The sequence below is a fragment of the Passer domesticus genome, chromosome 4, assembly GCF_036417665.1.
Source record: "Passer domesticus isolate bPasDom1 chromosome 4, bPasDom1.hap1, whole genome shotgun sequence".
In the NCBI taxonomy this organism is placed as follows: domain Eukaryota; kingdom Metazoa; phylum Chordata; class Aves; order Passeriformes; family Passeridae; genus Passer; species Passer domesticus.
In genome coordinates this window covers 76,630,674-76,645,433 of record NC_087477.1, presented here as the reverse complement: position 1 = coordinate 76,645,433, position 14,760 = coordinate 76,630,674, and the positions used below count along the sequence as shown (strand labels likewise).

Here is a 14,760-nt window from a genome sequence, read left to right as displayed (position 1 = left end):
ACTAACTCTGCCTGGATCCAATAGCTTCTTGAAACTTTACAAACTAGGTAGCTCTGAGGGTGGGCTTCAGGTTTCCATTTATACAGGAGCGAATTTAACAATATATATATAACATAAACATGACCAAGATACTATGACTGATTTGGGCGGTTCTGTTTTTATGTTATTTTATTTTTAAGCTTGGTGGGAGCAGACATGGTTTAAATTAAACCCGACACTTCCACATAATTGAAGAGGGATTTACAGAAGATGCAGACGCTTTTCATGCCAAATGTTGTGCACGTACAGAACGAGAACCAACCATGACAGTTAATTTCTGAGCCCATGTTCTGTACCCAAGAAGCAGCAGTGTGCCTCCTTAGCACACACATGCATGGGGGAAGGGGTTTTATGGGGAGGTTATGCATTTTTTCAGTGCTGTCAGAACCTGGAAGTTGTGAAATGCCTGGTATTTCTTTCACATGCGTTTGTCCAGGCTGGCAGGAAAGTCTGCAGGCTGGGACAGCAAAGGGCCCGGCAGCATCCGAGAGCTTGAAGTGCAAGTTGCGGCAGACAAAGGCAGCGCCTGCTGCATTCCACCTGTTATCTCCGGGAGGCAGCAGCGCTGCCTTCCCCCTCCAGCTGCCGGCAAGTCCTGGCAGCGCCCAGATAACATTTGGTTCGAGATCTGCTCCTGCCAGGTTATCGATGGAGTGAGGAAAACGAATACCTGGAGGGAGCAAGGCGAGGGTTTCAGTTTGCTTAATTTATGGGCCAAGTCTCGCCTGGTACAATGGGAGTCCCGCTGTCAGCGCTTTCACCAGCTTTTACAGGATGTCATTTTGGGACATGAAAGGAGGTTTGAAGAACACTTTGCAGGGATGGTGGCTGACCTACTGCATTTCTGGTTACAATTAACAGCACATTCTCACCCACTCTCTCCGATTCTGCTTGTTCACAGGCCCGGGGGCAACCGGAATATCTTTCTTTTGTCCCACACTCCTTCATCACCATGGCAACAAATGGGCAAATATTATAGTGTTTTTTTTAATTTGCAAGTAGACTGGTGAGTTTTCGAGACCACACACACAGACACACAGTACGTGTAGCTCAAACTCGGGGATTAGCGCATTAAAACCATGGGTTTAACCAGTAACTTGGGCTGTGGTCTGGCTCCCGGCCAATGCCCACTGGAAAACGTCCTCACAAAGTCACACAGCACAGTGGTGACAACACAAGAATGTGGGCCACGTCCAGCGCTGGCCTGTGGCTGTTGTCACCAGCAATTACAGGGAGGCTGAGGTCCTCCCCAGGACCACCCTAATTGTGCCGCTGGTGGAAACAAAGGCCAGCTCCCGTGCAGGGGTTTAAAGGTTGAACTTGCACCCCCGAGGGGACACTGCAGCCCAGAGCCCGCGGGGACACCGCAGTCACTAATCACTGTGCCCTGGGAATCAAAGCCACCATCTGCTTTAATAAGGGCTGTCCCCAAATGAAGGGGCAAAAGGAGTGACACCAGGAGTTCATCTCCACTGGGAACTGAGGGAGGGGATTCAGCTCTGCCTCTGGGCACACCGAAACCCCTGTGTCACTGTCACCAGGAACCCCCGGCACTGCCCGTCCATGCAGCAGTCAATTACAGCGCTGGGCTAAAGGCACACGTGGAGTTCCAGTTTCTGGAGTCTGGGAAGAGATCCTTGCCAGCCACAGCTGCTGGAAGGTGCCATGTCTTGGCATGGCCATTGGGCTGATGGATCATCTGGCATCCAGCCCGAGCGAGCTTGGAGGCTCCCATCTGCAGCCTCTGGATGCAGAAGAAAGCCAGAAGCGCTGAGTCTTTCCCTAACCCGCCGTTCCTTAAGCTCCCTGCAACATCTGTATCACTTGGGTATTTCATGGGAAAGTTTTCTTTTTGTTGGTTACGTGTTGCTGCTTGCACACGGGTTTTTTTCCCCCCATGTATCTAGACCATCTATTCTTTTCAAGTGACAGATACTAAAAGTAGTAAGCTGTAAAAACATGTACCACCAGAGCTATAAAGAAAATCTCTTGGGAGATGGTAAAACAAACCCAGTCCCGAACACCCTCCCCTGGCCCACGCTGCCAAACCACCTCCTTTTCTACCGCCCTGCCAACAACTCAATTCTTCCACAATACCTACAGGGAGGGAGGCGGTAGCAGATTAAAAAGCCATGTTCCTCCCTCGCTGAGGTTTCCCAGCACGTATGTCCGGCCTGGGGAATACGGGGGAAGGGCAGAGGAAAGGCTGGCTCTGCCCTGCCTAGGGCCCAGCAAGCTTTCAGCTGTATAAAATATATGAAGTCCCGATGGCGCTGGAGCCGGTGTTGAAAGATTTCAGCGAGGCCAGCACTTGACCTTTCGCAGACAATAGCCCCGGCCCTAATTGGCAAGGGCTCATTGTGCGGCCTCAGCTGCGCTGAACAGGCGGGCTTCATGCTCATTCCCCCGTGGGCTCAGGTCTGCGGCTGCGGCCGGGAAGCGGCCAAGGTTTGGGCATTCCTGATTGTTCTATAATGCCACCTGCTGACTCGAGGGCGACGGCAGCCAGTGTATCAAAAGTCCTTTCACGGAGCCCTGCTTTTAACTTTAGCGCTATTTATATTAATGGGATCATTCAACGCGCTTCACTCATGTCCTGATTTAGAGTCCAAGGACAGCCCCGAGTTACAAATCCTGAGTGAGCACCGTAAGATATATTGGACACTAACTATGCTGGCTTTTTGTGCTTCAGCTGGGTTGGGACTACGAAATATAATGAGGAGGTGATTGAAAAGGTCCTGAAACTCAAAATATTAACGTGCCTGTTTATACCACACTAGGCTTGTTGGTGACTGAAGCAAGAACAAGCATCTGTGTGCCAGCACTACAATGTGTCTTCACCAAGTGGCCAAGGTGGTAGGAGGGGGCAGACACAAGGGGCTGTTTTGTCTGGGAGGCACAGATCTTGCTCCAGCTTCAGGAATCCACAGCAATTCATGAAAGGATACACAGATTAAGGAGGCTCCCATCCAGAAAAGGGCTCTGTACCATCTACTTTTGCAAAGCCTGGGAAAGTGCAAACACAGACCTGGAGTGGGTGATACACTGCTAATTTAATCCTTTACCAAACTGAAAATTCATGGCAATTTATCTAACAAAATTTGCACTTCCTGAACTCATCCAATTTTGCCAGTGAGTCCTTGTTTTTCACTTCCCTGTCTAGACTGGGAAGTGAAAAAACTCACCTCCATCTCTGGGTGAATCCTTTTACTGGAGGATCATCTCCATTGTAGGGTGTATGTGCTCCCAGCACACTTCAGCTACTCCTGTGCCCTGCTTGACCCCTCACATCCATTCTGGTTCTCTTTCCCTAAAGTCTGGCTTTCCTTTTGCTCCTGGCACCATCCTTATTTATCAGCTCCGTAAATAACTGCTCATCCAGGTCTCTACCAGCACCTGCAGCAAATCTTTGTGTGTTTCTGATGAGCTCCCAGCTAACACTCAGGGTACAATTTTCAGAGGGCTTCTGACACGGCCAGCTTGGTGCTGCTCTCCAGCACAGCAGAGACAGGCACTGCAAGGCTTTTGCACCACTCCCCTCCTTCTGGCACCTTTTTGGGGTCTAATTTTTTGTGCTGGCCTCCCACACACTTCATAAAAGACGCACATTCAGGCAGGCTTTGTGCCCGGAACGCAATTAAGCATCCAACTGTCCGATCTGTGTGGCCAAATCCTCTCCTTCCCGGGGCTTCTCAGGTGCAGGTTCACACTGGTTCATCAGGTTTCCATAGGGGGGAGGAAATGTAATTTAGCTCTTTCAGTCTTAGTCATTGAAAATAAAAGGGGAGTAAGTGAAGCTTGTCTCTGGCTATAGGAATGGCAAACGAACCAGCCGTGATTCTTTATCTTAAAGTGAAATTTGCAAGTGAACAAGGCATTATAATTGATGCAGATTTAAAGATTTAAGGTGAGGCTATTCTGTGTTTCCTTTGAATGACAGACCTTATCTCACTTTTCCCATCCCCTCCCTTTTTCTTCCCTTGCACAGCAAAATGCTTAACAATAATTTCTTCAGGCCCAGAACTCAGAATTGCCATTCCCCACAACTTCAGCAGTTATTTTGAGCAGATGGAGGTGTTTAGCAAACCTGAAAAAAAATCCTTCCATCAAAGCTCTCTTTCATCACAAGCTGACCACAGAAATGTCACAATACCTGTGATGAGCTGTGTGCTCTGGGTCAGTCTGTACCACTAACAAAACACTACATGTGGCGAATTCAACCCAAAATCACATCACAGAAAATAACTATCATCTCTACTGAAGGTAGATCAGGTGTGTTTAATTCCAGAACCAAATCAAACTTAAGCTCTGGACTATTAACTGTGCACCCTGCTAATCTGGCAGTGCCTTTCACCATAGAGTTGTGTCCTGTGCCCTTCCCAGAGAATGCCTGGCATGGCTGGGGGAATAGCAGGCATTCCTGAAAGGCAGTGTGGATAGAACAGAGCCAGCTCTGGCTCCCTCCATGCTCCTCCAGCTCTGACAGAGCAGGCTGTGCATCCTCAGGGATGTCTTCATGGTGCACACCAGGGCTCACCAAACACACACCTGCAGTTCCATGCTCTGAAAAGCCATCTGGATGGGATGCACAGCACAGGCAGGGATTTTTGGGCACTTTGGTCTTAGGCCTAAAGGCCACACGTGGGCCCAGAGGAAACCACAGCACCACAGACCTTCTGTACATGTCTGGCTGTGCCACTCTTCTTTGGGGCTGAGAACAACATCTGTTCTGTTGTATTTAGCAACATAGCTGTCACCACGGAAAGGAATATTTTCACCTCCTAGGACTTACCAGGGGGCAAAGTCTGAATCTAAAACACTAAAAAAACACAATGGAAGACTTGGTCTCTTCTGTTTGTTGAGGCAGAGAGAACAGGGAGGATAGAAGATGGATAGGAATGGCTGATGGCACAAAAGTAATCTTGGATTAACAGAAAAGTAAAAAAATATATATTTTATATGGCTGCTACTAAATGACAGAGAGCCATTAGCCTACTAATGCCTTGTGTGATTACTGTGTGAGGGACGTTCCTCATCCATCCAGAGATGGATTGGTCTGGAGATGGGTTGTAACCTTTATCTCTGTCACACCAGTCCCTTTGCATACACTTGGGCATTGCACTGCCTTTGCCCCTCAGCTGCAACCAGGCAAGGAAAAAGAGAGTGTGTAAAGGAATAAAAGCTGCAAAACCACTCAGACTTCAATCAAAGCAGGAGACCACAGGAGCTCTGGTCCTCCTGTTTTGATTTGCATTTTCCAACTACTGCAGAGGAAAATGAGACCTCATCTGACCAACACTGCCACTGGAATGTTTGACTGCCCAGAGACACAGATGAGCCTTTGATGGATTAGCTCAGGTTTGAAAGATGTGCACAAAGAGGGAAACAACACATTGGAGAGCAAATGGAAGCTAAGTACACCTTGGCAAACTGATCTCTAGGGGGTTTTTCTTATAACTAGGAATTATTGAAGTTTCTCTGAAAATGGTGTGTTGTATATAATAAAAGGACAATTTTACTGAGTGGGCCAACCTTACTAGGTTATACACCTCAAGAGTAAGAAAAGTAAGAAAGGCCCAAATCACAGGGATTTAAAACAATCAATCCAGGAAAAGTCCTTACTTTTGGTCAGTGCATTCAGTGAAGAACAATTCCTATTGCACAAGATTAGGAGGAGGTGGAAGTGAAAAACAGTCAATGAGGAAAGCATGCTTCCTGTTTTTTAAAAAGCTGCCAGCCTCTGCAAGGATGTCCAGGAGCTGAATCCAGTTCCTCACTCTTTCTCCAGCTTGCAGTTTTCCAAATGACTGTCATCTTCCTCCTTGCTCAGCCCTCCAAGGCAGAGTTCTGTCTCATTTTTCTACCCCCATAAATGTCCCTTTTGCCCTGCCCTCTCATTTATCCAGAAATGTCATCAACAGGTCTCCACTCCTGTACATCCTCAATCCTGCCAAGTGAACCACATAAACCAAGCACAGCATCCTCACTGTCAGAAGCTCTGGAACACCAGGCCTGGGAATAGGACAATTATACCACATAAACAAAGAAAGTAAATACCAGACTGTAAATCTTTTTAGTAATTCCTATGTAAAACCTAAAATTTTTAAACTCTGGCACACTTCTGTACAGCTGTTTAGTGTTAGTTGTTAAACTGTGTGATACAAAATGCAAAGACTAATTAGATTTAGTGAGCGGATGGATCTCTTCTGAGTAAATCAGAAGGTTGTAGATTTAATAGTCAGTTTTAAATTATATTTTCTATTTTATTTGTTCTATATTTATTATGTTTTCAATGCTTGAAATGAGAGTGAGAGAGAACATGAGAAAACCTGGTCTGGGTGTTTATCTGAAGAACCAGAAGGATGAAAACACACTTTGAACTAACATTTGCAGAAGTTCTGCCCAGTCTTTCAGCTGCTAAGACTATTCATGCAAATTAAAGCAATACTGTTATTTTCATTTCAGTTTGAAAATAAAGGCTGGATGAGGAGTCCCATTAGAGAACAAAAATAGCTACCTACTGTTTGCAGCAAACACTGGATGGGATGTTTTTCTGAGAAAAGGGGAAGCAGCAGTGCAGGACAGCCTGCTCACTGGTCTGGTTGAGAGCAATCTCCAGCCTTTGCACTCTGGTAATCTTCCCAGCTCAACTCCAGATGTTAAGGCTGGCTGGCTGGAGGGAGGAAGGGAAGATATGGAGAACAAAATGCACCAGATATCCAAGATTAGAAGTTATGCAGTCTCAGGCATTCATAAAAGAAGGGAGCCTGCCAGCTCCTCCACATATGGGATGGACTTTGGAAAGGGGGAAGCAGCTGCTGCTGTCCTGTGCTGCCTCCCTGGCCATGGAATTTGTGCCTGTGGCCCAGCACAGCCAGAGATGGACAAAGACCCCCAGTGAAGAAACCCAGCTGGAGGATGGAGTTAGAGGACAATAGAGAGAGGACAATCTCATCCAGGGGAATCATCCCTGACCACCAGACCACATCTGAGCCCTGCCAATGACAGCTGGGCTCCTCTTACACCCACTGGGGTGATGTCAACCACCTTCTTGGGGAAGCACTGATATGTAAAACCCACGTGTGTGACTGTCACACTGTCACATTCATTAGGGCAAGAGTTTCCTGAATCCCCCTGTATGACTGATCAGGTTTTACATTTCCCCAGACATCTCCAGAAGGAACGTGGGCCTTTGTCCTGCTGCAGTCCCATATCCCAGCTCATTCCACAGGCAGCTCGGGCTGTTGCTGTCTGCAAGCCCGGGATGCTGAAATCCTGCACCACACACTGCACTTTGATGTGGCATTGGCAAAGGGAGGATGCTCCCCTCCAGCCATGTGCAAAGTGAAACCCTGCAGTGAAACGCCGAGTCCAGGCAGGGTCAGGACAGATTCCACGGCTTTTGTGCTGCCTGCTCCTCACTTTTCCCTTCCTGTAGCAATTATTGCTCATCAGCACAGAGTAACAATTGCACAAGCAAACCCTCAGAACAAACGAAATCAGGGCTGAGGGCCAATCTTTGTCAGTGGAGTTCTGCCACTGACTTTAAATGGGATTGGGATTTAGCCCTGCAGCCTTTCCCTGCGTTTCCTCTTTTTTCCCATTCATGTGCTGCACATGTGTAGCTCCCTGGCAGCTCCTCTGGCTTTGTTTGGGATGAGGCACTCACAGGTACAAGCTCCAAAAGTTGCACCCATAACCTTCTGGCATTCTCCACCCACTCCCTGGCCCTGGCTTTCTGCTAAGAGTTGTTCCAGCCATTTTATGACATCTTCTAAAAGGTAGGAGAATAAGTACAAAAATAGCTGTCAATCCATTCATACGGGTTCCTGCTGGGCTGTGAATAATTTAAAGGTCTTCTCACCTCATCTCTTGTTTATCTCGTAGCCTCAGGCCTCATCTACATGAAAGAGTTGCACCCATTCAAGCAGATGTTAATTTAAACCAATTCATTAAACTAATACAAACCCCGGAGCAGAGGGAGGGATGCTCCCGTGCTAAACCCAGGGCTCCTATCGGTTTGCTTTAATCTGGTGAGAAACTAAACCAAAGTAAGGAGCGCCCATGGACAGGTTTGCTCTGGTTTTGCAGAGCACATGGAACAGAGCAATGCAAATCATGCCAGGCAGTTCTCACTGGCAGGGCTCTGCTGCTCACTCCCTGCAGGGACAAGCTCAGACATTCAGCAGAGATTGGAAACACCAAAAAAAAAAAAAAAAATTGTCATGAGCCTCCAACATACAGCCAGGGCCATGAGCCTTGAGCTGGGCTGTGCTGTGGGGGTGTCACACCTCTCAGCCGACCCCGGGGCTCTGCTGCAGGTTTGCACTTTTTGGCCAGTGTCCCTGCAGGTGGTAATAAAGCCACACTAGTGTGTTCATGCCATGGTTAACAGGGGCTGTGTAAGAAGTCAGGTAAAGTGTAGGTCACCTGAAAAAACTGCAATGTCAGCAGGAGCCAAAAAAATGAAAGAATTGCATGGAGCACCACCCCAAAGTCACACAGAAAATCACCACTGAATGAAAACAAAACCGAAAAGAAGGGAGGGATGGGACTGGAACATTTTTCTTTCATGGTTCTTCCCTCTTTTCAGCGAGTGGGAAGGACTAAATCACCTGTTGTCAGTCTTGATGAGGACTACCAAGAACGTGGAGCAGACTCCTCTCACGTGTGCCTGGGGGAGGATGGGAGGCAGCAGATCCCATCCCCATCAGCAAAATTCCAACCAATATTAAGAAGTTACTTAATGATGAGAGCAGTTAAACCAGAGGAGGCCAGAGAGATGGTGGTATCTCCATCCATGGAGGTAAGAAAACAACCATACAAGGCACCAAACAACCTGATCTAATGCAGAAGCTGTTTTCTCAGTAGGGTGAAGGTTTGATCTGGTGGCTTTAAGTCCCTGTCAATTTATTCTGATTTATTCAAGTAAAATACAGCAGAAATTTCTTTTCTGAAGCCAGCTTTCCTGATCCAAAGCAACACAGCTGGTAAATTCACCTGGCCATTACCCAGTTGCTCATTCTTCCTGAAGAGAGAAGGCAAAGAGAAAATAATAAGAGACCATTTTGCGTCTGCAAAATGGTGCCAGTTGGTGCAGTACAATTCTATGGGGCAGCACAGAAGGTTTTCCATCAGGAAAGTGCAAGTGGGACATGGGGAGCCTACAGAAAGCTTCTTAGCATCCACCTCCTTGCTGAGGGGGTCCTAGGCTTGGGAAGTTACTGGAAGTTTTGCTGGTGGTGATGCTACACTTGGCTTTCCCCTGCCTTGGTTAGCACTGGGAGTCAGGGTGTAGGTGGCTGCTGGCTGGTTCTGGCACTTCAAAGCTACACCTGCAGCACCACACCATGGTACCTACACCTCTAGCAGCAGCCACAGCTCCTAAATTTCCATCACTGAGAGTGCTCACAGCCAGAAGAGACAGAGTCACTGTTAATATGGGCAAAAGCCCTTAGGCCGTGTAGGGGCAGCATAAATAGAACAAAATCCTCATTATTTCAGTGAAAAGCAGAGGAATGATTTTGCAAAAGGTGTAGAGATTTTACCAATACTTGAATATTTTTGGATTTGATATATATATTTTTATATATGCACATATTCTAGGAAAACCATTAATGTTGTTTACATGAATTTTTCATCATAGTGGAGAAATCCTTCAAGATCTGTTTTTATACCACTGTGGTTCTTTTCATCCAAGGACCTTTTATCAATTAGCATGCTGAAGCTTTCATGGGTTTAAAGACATGAAAACTAAATTTCCAGGAGGAAGGCATGCTAAGGGCCACAAAACACAAAAGCATGAGGTCTAACTCTGGAGGCCTTTAAGCCATGGATAGCTGGGAGTGGGATAGTGTACCAGAGAAATCCCAGCATGTAGTGCTGCCCTTGTTTTCTGTTCCAGCACCCAGCACAGAAGGGACACTGGCTGTGTGCTGCCTTCATGTTCTCAGCCTGCTCCTCACTGATCTGACAACTACAAGTGGTGGTACAAAAACAGCAGGGCCCTGTGGTTGTCTTGAAGTCTCCTCCAGCCTTAAATGATGTTGGGCATTACTCAGACCTTGTGGCAGCTGTTGAATTTGACTCACCTCTTCCACCCCACTCTCCAAAACAGATGTGGTTGTAAATTACAGCCAGATTAGAAGCATCAGTGAAGACCATAAGAATGCAAGAGCAAGTAACAGGTTGTAAATTCTGTTGGGTTGTGACTTATGTAAACAGTTTTCATGTGGCTCTGACCTTCAGCACAGCACAGTCCTGAGTGTGTGTGCAGCATGGACAGAGGAGGAATCTGCTCTGCTGCAGTTCTTTGACAATCCAAGGTGAAGGAAGGATGAAGGAGCAAGTGCCCACAGATCCCACAGAGCTTCCCAGGAGTTTGCTGACCATTGCTGTGAGATGCATCACAGCCATGCTCACCTCGTCCCTGGATGTTCATGGGAGATGCTGAAGTCAATCAGGTCACAACCGCAGATGCAAGAATTCAAATCTCAGCCCCCAGATGGGCCAGGTGAGTGCCTGGTGAAGCCCTGTGTTCAGAAACTATACTCAGTAAGTTCACCAGAAAAGCAGCCCAGCACAGTTAAGACACTGCTATAACCTAGAATGAGAAGTCAGAGGCAGGAAACCTGGCATAACATCACTTGAATTACTTCTGTGTCACAGGTGGTGTTTGTGGCTTTCCCAAACACCTGACGTGGGAGCCACCTGAAGTCAGTGAGAGGTTTCCATTTACTGCAGATCTCATATCAGACCAGCTATCTAAAAAGCATTGGGATAGGAGTAACTTTCAGTTCCTGAAGTCTGTAGAACTTGCTGCCTTGGTCAAATTTGTACAGATGTTAAGCTGATTTCCAGTTTGATGTCTAGGCACAGTTGAAGGGAGACAGTGCTTAGAGAAGGAATCTTAATAAAATTACTTTCAAAAGTATAAAAGTGAACCTCCTATAGCCAGGAAAATCATAGTTTTTCATACTCCATTAGTCTGAAGACCAGTTTTTATTTTCTGAGAAAGTGCTGCAGACAGTTGACAAAGGCTTTAAGAAATTATACTGAAACAGGGAGTGTAGTTGTCACTGTGCTTGTCTTTTGTTTGGTTAAAGATCAGAACTCAGGCAGTAGTAAGCTTTGCATGGCAAAGAGACACTTCAGATTTCTAGTCACAAGAAACCATTCTGTATTTTATTCATGTATTAAATATGCCCACCCCAATACAACTGATTAAATCCTTGGACACAGAAGATAAAATATATTTCATTTGTATTTAATATATGGTAAAGCTATTACATACTCACAGCTGTAAAATAAAGAAAATAAGTGAGAATATAAGTAGTTTCTTCCAGTCATGTGCTGACAAAACAAGAACCTGTATCTCATCTTGTTTGGACAGCAGGGGAAAGATGAGAGAGGGGGGCAGCCAGAGCAGCTGCAAATAGCTATGTCTGTTTCAAATTCAGAACCAATCATCTTCTTGGTGTAATTTCTGACAAATAATTTTCTTGTCCAACAATTTTTAGGTTGATCCTGCAGGACTGCTGGGATAATCATCCTGACACTGCAGATAACAGGATTGTGATCATAAATCTTAAGATTCAAGTACATTCACCATGGTTGAGTGACCATCAGTATTTTGAGGGAATGAGAATATTTTTCCCCCGAAAAGATGATGGCATGAAGAGCACATATGCAGAAAGTGAATTCTCAGAAATACAGAACAATGCATCATTTTTATTTCAATTTGCCATGCACTCCTTATCATTTCACCCACATTCTGCCCACTAATCAAGGGGAAGAGGCTTGGCTGGTGCAAGTGGTTCTGGATAGATCTATTTGTGGCTGTTGCTATTGCAGCAACAGCAAAAGTGTGTTTTTTATAGAAGAATCTAGGCTCTGTCACAGAATGTAAGTGACTTATTCTGTGAACAATTATTTTTACCTACAGAGTGAAAGAACCTTTACCCCAGGCTGGTGTTGTGTGGGGCTGTTCCAGTTGTGCACATGTAAGTCATGAAGGGAAATACACTTTTCATTATTTGGCCCTGCTTGGTACAATTCTGCCTTTTCTGCATGGAAGAGGAGAAATCAGGTATTTAATCAATATTAGTATTACAGAACTATGGAGCTGGGTTTTTTTTTTTGCCTTTTAAAGGTAGTTTGTCTTCTGCAAGCAAAAATTAGAAAAAGAGTACAAAATAGCACTGAGTTGTTTACCAATATAAAACACTCAGCTGATGAGATGCACTAATCCACAGCCAAACCTGGGTAAAGGCCCAGCTGACTCCTATTTAAGCCACCACCTTACTCCACAGCTTTTCTATGTCAAAACCCTGACAGTACCTACAATTTGAGCCAATTCCCCAGTTAACCACAGCCCTGCATATCCATGGTGATCAAACAAATGTTCACCTTCCAAAATGTGAGGAATGTGACATTAATAAAGGCATGTTGCTCCCTGCTAGGCAATGCCTGATCCTCCACATTGTATCACTTGCAAACTGGCAGCATCACAGGGCAGGGGTGTTAACTGGAATACTGCTGTGAGAAGGGGATGTCTGGATTTACTTTCTTCCCCAAGGACCTTTCCAGCAGCCAGCATCTTCTCCATTGCACATAATTCTCTTTTACTAGAAACACCTGGTAGGTCTTGTAATTCCTGTCCTCATGTTGCAGAGTGCTCTCCCCTCTCACATCACTGTCCTCAGGCCACACAAGACATCCTCTTTAAAAGAGCTAAGAACCAGAAAAGGTGGAAGCAGATAGCTCCCCAAAAACCAGAGCAAGGCTATAAGCTGTACTACAGCATCAGCCAACAGGGGTCTAACAAAAAGTCACCCTTTGCTTCCATTTCCCCTGGACTGCAGGCTGCTGGTAAAGCAAACAGACCTCTACAAACAAAGCACTGCTGCTGCACAGGATGCCCAAGTTTTTCTGGAAAAGGTTGGTTAAGTCAATGAGTTAACAATTTGTTCCAATTAGAAGAACAGTGAGCTGGAGTACAGCAAGAGCTTCTTACCTTCCTGTCTGCAATTGCAAAGCTCATGCACCAGGACCCTCATGCATGGTTTGTATATTCTGTGCGTGTGGGAGTGAGAGCTCAGGGATTTGGGAGGGGAGGGGGAAAGGGGGAAGAGTCCAAACAGAACATTTGAATGTAATTCCTTTGATAGTGCTGCTGTGAGAGGGCAACTGGGATGATTTTGCTGTATTTCAGAAGCTGCATAGTTTTCCTGTCCTTTATTAATTAGAAATCATATTTCCAAGGCCAGGCTCTTCTCAAGTCAATCTCTCCTGCCTGCACAGCAGACCTCTGTTCTAAATTCCCACACAACAACAACTGATGCTTCATTTTCCCCCTTCTTACGACCCCATCTCCCACCTTCTCTCCCAAACATGGCATACCAGAAACATTTCCTCACCAGTGCAAACAGAACAGCACAAATGAACCCGGTTTGCTTTGTGAGAAAACTGCGGAATAGCGCCCAGATGGGAACGATGAGTTGGGGCACTGGGATCCCTTGCAAGCCAAGTGGCTTCCTGGTTCATTCCCAATTCTTTGAGGTGCTGGTACACTCCTTTACACATGCCATGAACCCTGGTCTCCAGGGCACAAGGAGCACAAGGCATTGGTGGGTAAGGCAGCCCTGCTCCCGATCCTTGCGGCTCCTCCAGGAGTGCAGATCCCTGATGACTTCCACACCCCCACCCCAGGCTTCTGCATGGAGCAGGGACCTCCCCACCTGCTCTGTCAAACACTGTCCCTGCCACACAGCAGCAATGGCACTAGGTGACTTCACAGGGGATGTTTTCAGAACAGAACACACTGCAAGGCAGTTCCTGCACTCCAGCCTTGCCTTCCTTGACCCTGCAGCCCCCAGCTCAGAAACCGTCCAGCCATTTCTCTCTAACATTGGTTAGATCAGGAGCTAAGGTGACACAGTGCTGCAGCACCAGGCTGGTGTCACTGGACAGCAGATAAATGACCACAGACAAGGCAAAGAGTCAGCACCTGCAGCATTCTGTGCTTTTACTGCAGCAGCAGCAGCAAGGGAGGCAGGGGAAGGTTGGAATTCTGTTTTACCCTCCACATTCAACAACATCCTTGAAGGTTTTTCAATCCCTCTTCCAGAATAAATAGTGCAGCTGAGCCTTTCCTGGAAGTGATGCCAAGATTTTTTTTTCCTTTTCTTTTATATACCTTTTATATAACTTTTATGTATCCTCAGTATTCTTAGCATTGCATACTTGTAATTCCTTAAGTCTGGTAACTTAGTATTTTGTTACACCAGGAGACCAAACATCCTAAAGGCCTCACAGTAGGAGGCTGGAAAACCCCACACTATCTTGGGAAACCAAGGTCCTCTCTAGAACATATCCTGTAAACTAGAGATTTGGCCCATCCAGGGGGGGAATTCCTTGAATGGGAGAATATCATGCCATTTATCCTCCTCCCACTGGGGCATCCTTGTTAGATAAGCTAATTTGTAAGGTCTATAAATTGTATAGGTGATCTATCGTGTGTGTGCATTGCAGTGCATCCCACCTTGGCAAAGTGGTGCACCAATAAGGATCCTTATTAAAATACTGAAGTAAAAACCCCTTATCCCTTAACTCTCCATTTTTAAGATGAGGAAAAGGCATCAGAAGGGCTAAACCATTCAGAAAGAGCAAAGAAAGGAGAGGACTCAGACGCATCTCCTCAACTGCAGACAAGCAGCGGCC

General features: G+C 46.2%; 1 long non-coding RNA gene across 1 annotated transcript; it reads left to right on the top strand.

Annotated features, from left to right (window-relative positions):
* Nucleotides 1-8,648: 8,648 nt before the first annotated feature.
* LOC135300116 (uncharacterized) lies at nucleotides 8,649-13,087 on the top strand. The gene is made up of 3 exons (XR_010361998.1): nucleotides 8,649-8,845; nucleotides 9,944-10,552; nucleotides 11,559-13,087. It is a non-coding gene; the product is annotated as an uncharacterized LOC135300116 (long non-coding RNA).
* The last annotated feature ends 1,673 nt before the right edge of the window (nucleotides 13,088-14,760 follow it).